Here is a 6,758-nt window from a genome sequence, read left to right on the forward strand (position 1 = left end):
AGGCAGCGTTTGGCGACGGATCGTACTGTATAGGTGTAGTCTACATGCGTAATGAATGAACAGTATTATTCTTCATTAGGAGATAGTAGATACTGAATGCGCTGCCCTATAGTAGTACGTACAGTACGTACAGTACACATCTTAGTAAGGCCGCCACAGAGTCGGGCGTGAGCGGACCAGACTACACAGAGGCGTCACGCACCTGGTGTCACACAAAAGGCTGCTCGGCGTGTTGGTCCACATCGCCCTGCATTAAATGTAGTAAACTGGCACGAGAAATGTAGGAAATTGGTAAGCGGTGGTACGCTTGACTGAAACCTCAAATGATTGCGGACATGCCGCGCAGAGTCCGGTCCGCTCACAGTACGCCCAACTCTGTGGCGGCCTTAAGATGTCATGCTAAGATGTGTACTGTACGTAATGTACGTACTACTATAGGGCAGTGAATACAGTATCTACTATCTCCTAATGAAACATGTAATAAAAATGTATAGATGTAGAACTGTCTATCTATCTGTATGTCATGTATGTCATGTTATGATGAATTGAAAATGGGGGACCCTGATGTAAACAAGACGAAAGACTTTCTCTGGTCTGCATCCCCTTAACAATTGTGTGTATTGAGCCGTACTGTATTGTACCCATTCTGCAATCTGTTAATACTATTTTCAATCAATAAATCAATCAATCAGGACCAACGGCAGAGTTACAGTAATGTGGATCCACAATGCTCTGCTGCCACCTAGTGTCTGAACCAGGAAGTACAAGCAATCCATGGCCCCCATGTTGTATTTTAACTACTGCCACAGATATCATGTTGTGGTATCGCCTATCTAGGGAGAGAAAGTGGAAACTCAGAGAAGATTAAAAAAAAATGATGTGGTATAAAACTGCCAAGAAACTGGCTTCAATGATCCTCTTCCAGGTTTTCATCATGTGGCTCTGATTCTGTATAAGAGGCAATTTTTTGCTGCAATTTATATTCTGTAATGTTCTTGTTATAGAACATTTCATGTTTCTCTGTTTAAATACATATTCTCGGTACAAGCCTTAACTAGTTAATATAGTTGAACTAGTATACAGACAGGACACTAGGGCGACAGTCTAACAACAACCCAGGGCACAGGACAGTTTGTCTTAGATACAGTATGACATATTTCCAGAAAATCACCTCTTGTCTTTTTCTTGTCGTCTTTTGTTTCATATCAATCTTGTGTCAGATATGAAAAAAAAAACTAAACGAACGTTTATTCATTTGTCATCTTTGTTTTCATTTGTCATTCCAAGCTTGTGTATTTGATTGTGAGTCTGACCTCGGGCTCACTTTCTGGTCAGACGCTTTGTCTCTGATTGTAAACGGAGGACTCTTCTGTGATCACAGAAATAAACTATTTTCTTTTGAAATAGGTTGACTCAATCTCTGTACTGGGCTCTGTTAAGGAAGGACAGGACACTCTCACTAAGAAACATTGCTTTATACTGAAAACTAGGGTAAGCCATTTTAAGTTTATTTAGTGAATCTTAAAAGTGAGGAACCAGCTGACTTGATTAAAGGGGCGTGTTTAAAACGGCCATTTTGTTTAGTTAAGTGCCCCCATTAAGGGACTGTTTCCTGTTTACTAGTAGCATCTGATTTGCTGAGTGAGCCATTAAGAGCCTGCCCTGTTTAAAAGCAGAGGTCCACACTGTGTTGAAGTCACTCTGTACTGGGCTCTGTTAAGGAAGGACAGGACACTCTCACTAAGAAACATTGCTTTATACTGAAAACTAGGGTAAGCCATTTTAAGTTTATTTAGTGAATCTTAAAAGTGAGGAACCAGCTGACTTGATTAAAGGGGCGTGTTTAAAACGGCCATTTTGTTTAGTTAAGTGCCCCCATTAAGGGACTGTTTCCTGTTTACTAGTAGCATCTGATTTGCTGAGTGAGCCATTAAGAGCCTGCCCTGTTTACAAGCAGAGGTCCACACTGTGTTGAAGTCACTCTGTACTGGGCTCTGTTAAGGAAGGACAGGACACTCTCACTAAGAAACATTGCTTTATACTGAAAACTAGGGTAAGCCATTTTAAGTTTATTTAGTGAATCTTAAAAGTGAGGAACCAGCTGACTTGATTAAAGGGGCGTGTTTAAAACGGCCATTTTGTTTAGTTAAGTGCCCCCATTGAGGGCCAGGTGTTAAGACAGCACTAATTAGTGATAGTGATTTAAAGGCTTGCTGGTGTAGCGTCAGCGAAGCGTCGAGAAACGAAGAGGGACAAAGAGGAGGAGTTATCCTGGAGTTCACCGCCGAGTGATCCACCGATCCACCCAGTGCTAAGTACACCATAATCCTACATTTCCCTCCCACACTGCTATTTCTCTACTTCCTCCCTGCCACTCTCGACAATACAATGTGTCTCATACCTATATCCACAATCTGCTCCTCCAGAACTGACTCTACCCATCCACGCCAGTTTGCTAGTAACCCGGCTAATCTCTCCTACCCTCCTACAGCCACTAATACACCTGTCACAGTACGGGGAGGCTTATGGAATTGTCAATCAGCAGTCAAGAAAGCTGACTTCATTACTGCCTACGCCCATAGTCTAAATCTGCAGCTCCTGGCTCTAACTGAGACCTGGATAACCCCCAATAACTCATCAACACCTGCAGCATTATCTACAAACTATAACTTCACTCACACACCTCGACCTTCCAGACGGGGTGGAGGCACTGCCCTCATGACATCTCCTTCATGGGCTACAAACGTAACACCACTCCCAGAACTGTCACTCTCCTCTCTCGAATATCATGCAGTATCTGTCTCTAATCCTTTCAATCTCACCATTGTTACACTCTACCGCCCTCCAGGTCCGCTCGATCACTTCACAGATGAGCTGGACATGCTTCTTAGCTCCTTACCGGAAGATGGTACCCCTCTCCTTCTACTGGGCGACTTCAACCTGCCTGACTCATCTCAGTCAGTCATAGTAGTCTCCCTCCTACAATCGTTTGACCTGACTCCCACTGCCATGCCTCCCACCCACAAAGCAGGCAACTCCTTGGATCTCATATTTTCCCGTAACTCCAGCATCATTAACACCACGGTAACTCCCCTACATGTATCTGACCATTCCTTCATATCCTTCTCACTAACTCTCATGCTTAACCGAAAGGTCTTCACCCCAACTCAAACAGTCTCACTCAGACGCAACCTGCCCTCCCTATCCCCCTCCACCCTCTCCTCTGACATACTATCCGCTCTACCTTTGAGTGACACCTTCTCTGCTCTCTCCACAGAGATGGCAACCTCCACCCTCCTTTCAGCCCTTGCAACCTCCTTCGACAAGCTCTGTACCCTCGTTGAGAAACCTGCCCGCCGTTCCCCACCCAGTCCATGGCTGACAGATCCAGTGAGAGAACAAAGACAGGTCCTGAGAGCAGCTGAAAGGAAGTATAGAAAGTCACGCCTCACTGCTGACATCGACACATATCACAACCTCTTGTTAACATTCTCCAAAACCATCACTAATGCCAAAGCTTCTTTCTTCCACCATAGGATCGAGGCCTCTGCCAAGAATCTTCGCAAACTGCATGCTACCATGTCCTCCCTCCTCACTCCCCCCCCACCCCCCCCTCCCTCATCTTTCTCTGCCGAAGACTTTGCGATCTTCTTTGAGGAAAAAGTGGAGAACATCCGCAGCTCCTTCTCCCAACCCCCACCCATTCCAAATGCTGAATCGAGAACCTCATCCTTCACTCTGTCATCTTTCTCTCCCATTACAGAAGCAGAGACCCTGACACTGGTAACGTCAAACCGTCCGACTACTTGCCAGCTGGACCAGCTACCCTCCCCACTCCTCCAGACCATAGCACCAGACATCCTCCCATTCCTAACTGCAACCATCAACTCCTCACTCAACTCGGGGGTGGTCCCCACCTCCCTAAAACAAGCCAGAGTCACGCCGCTCATAAAAAAACCAACCCTGAACCCTACTGTCATAGGCAACTACCGTCCTGTCTCTCTTCTCTCCTTCCTTTCTAAAACACTTGAACGTGCTGTATCCAACCAACTTACTACTTATCTCTTACAGAATGACCTCCTAGACCCTAATCAGTCAGGCTTCAGGACTGGTCACTCCACAGAGACAGCCCTCATTGCGGTCACAGAGGCACTTCACTTAGCAAAAGCGAAAGGCCTCTCCTCTGTCCTGATTCTCCTAGATCTATCTGCAGCCTTCGACACAGTCAACCACCAGATCCTCCTTGCGGCCCTCGCAGGAATGGGAGTGGCTGGCTCTGCGCTGACATGGCTGTCATCATACCTCAATGACCGCTCCTACCAAGTGTCATGGAGAGGGACCCTGTCGGCCACCCGCCCCCTGCGGACGGGTGTCCCCCAGGGCTCGGTTTTAGGACCCCTTCTCTTCTCCCTCTACACTAAATCACTGGGTAACATTATCACGTCTCATGGCTTCTCCTACCATTGTTATGCCGACGATACTCAACTCTTCCTCTCCTTCCCTCCCTCAGATATCCACGTCTCTGTGCGGATCTCGGCCTGTCTGTCCGACATCTCAGCCTGGATGACGTCCAACCACCTCAAACTGAACCTAAGCAAAACAGAATTGCTCCACCTGCCGGCCAAATCCTCCCCCCTAACCGACCTTTCAATCACAGTCGAGAATGCAGCTGTGACTGCGTCCCCGACCGCCAAGAACCTTGGTGTTGTCCTCGACGACCAGTTGAACTTCTCTGCTCACATCGCAGCGACGACCAGAACCTGCCGATTCCTCCTGAGCAACGTCAGAAGGATACGCCCCTTCCTGACAAAAGAAGCCACCCAACTCCTCGTCCAATCAACAGTCATCTCCCGCCTCGACTACTGCAATGCACTGCTCGCTGGCCTCCCGGCCACTGCCACTAAGCCTCTTCAACTCATTCAGAACGCAGCGGCCCGCCTGATCTCAAACCTACCGAAGTCGGCCCATGTCACCCCACTTCTTAGGGACCTGCACTGGCTCCCCATTGCTGCACGAATCCGCTTCAAGGCCCTCGACCTAGCATACCGTGCGGCAAAGGGAACCGCTCCTGCCTACCTCCGGTCAATGGTCTCTAACTACACACCCTCAAGACCCCTACGCTCTGCATCTTCTGGCCGCCTCAGACCTACTCCTATCCAAGCTCCGGGAGGGTCATCAAAGAGAAGTCGCCTATTCTCAGTCCTAGCCCCACAATGGTGGAATGAACTACCCACCCCAGTTAGGACAGCCGAATCACGTCCAATCTTTCGCCGTCGACTAAAGACGCACTTCTTCAACCATTATCTGAATTAAAAAAAAAAAAAAAAAAAAAAAAAAAATCTAACCCTAACTAACCGTACTGTCATGCACTTGTCCTAATAAACTAACCTACACTGTAGCACTCAACACTTTGATGAACATTGTTGCTCAGCTGATAGAGTTGTGCCCTTCCTGATGGCTTGTCGTACAGAACTTGTAAGTCGCTTTGGATAAAAGCGTCAGCTAAATGACTAAATGTAAATGTAAATGTCAATCTGAATTTCTACAGTTCACTGTCTTGGCTCATTTTAAATATTCCACAACACTCTCAATGTTATATCCATTCACAGTGATCTAGAAAACAGCTGGAACTTTATTAATAATAATAATAATAATACATCCGACTTATATATCACTTCTCTTGGTACCCAAAGACACTTAAAACACATTTGCATTCAGTACCAGTTTAACATTAATACATAATCTTACTCAGCACTTAAGTGGCAGATTCTCAACAGCTAATTCTACAGAGTCTTTAAACAATACAGTACAGCATTATCTGCATGAAAATGAGATGAGACGATATCAATAATAGAAATAGTAAACAGGACAGGACCCAACATTGATCCCTCTGGAACACATTTAGTTACCGGTAAGAACTTGGGATAGGGTTCAATTGATCCCTGTTGAATCAAAACCAATCCTACGTAATCTCTCTAAAAGCAGTGAATTGTATCAAATACAATCCAGATTGATGAAAATAACAGCACAATGTTTTCTGTTGCCCATAGCAGATACACTATTTAAGACTAAATAACAACAGAGATGCTGCTTAACTCTGGAACTAACTGTTGAGAGCTCAATACAGAATACATTGGGTTGATAGACAGTATAGTTTGGAAATGGGTCTGTAATTATTGAGATAACTTCTATCTTCACCATTATGTAAAGGAATGAGTCATGACTTTCAAAAACCTACAAACTATGCCAGATTAAATATAGTGATTAAATAGGTGTTATTTACTCTGTAATAAATGGAGCAGATAGGTTTAGATAAAGGATCAAATGTCTCCTCTTATCAATGTCTTGCACTGCCTAAATAACTATAGGAGAGAAAGGCTGTACAGTTTACACAACAATGTGACTTAGTGGGTGCACACTATCATTAATAAGAAGGGACCCTGTTTTCATGTTCAAATACATGACCAGCAGCAAAATGTGTATTAAAGGCTAATCTCTTTCATCTCAGATATTAAACAGTCAACCTCACACCAGCAATAACGACCATCTCTGACTGGAATTGTTTCAATACTCTAGCTAGTGGCTGACTGTAGATCTGAAATAAAGGATCAACCAGTTTACCTGACATATTCTGCTCTTATGTAGGATAATGATGTTACTGCATCAAGTCATGGGCTTTTAACCAAAGACTTCTGTTATAAACTACTAGAAGACTACGAAAATTGTAATTGGTGTGACCAATGTGAAAATAGTTACCA

This window comes from Notolepis coatsorum (assembly GCF_963971535.1).
Source record: "Notolepis coatsorum genome assembly, chromosome: 15".
In the NCBI taxonomy this organism is placed as follows: domain Eukaryota; kingdom Metazoa; phylum Chordata; class Actinopteri; order Aulopiformes; family Paralepididae; genus Notolepis; species Notolepis coatsorum.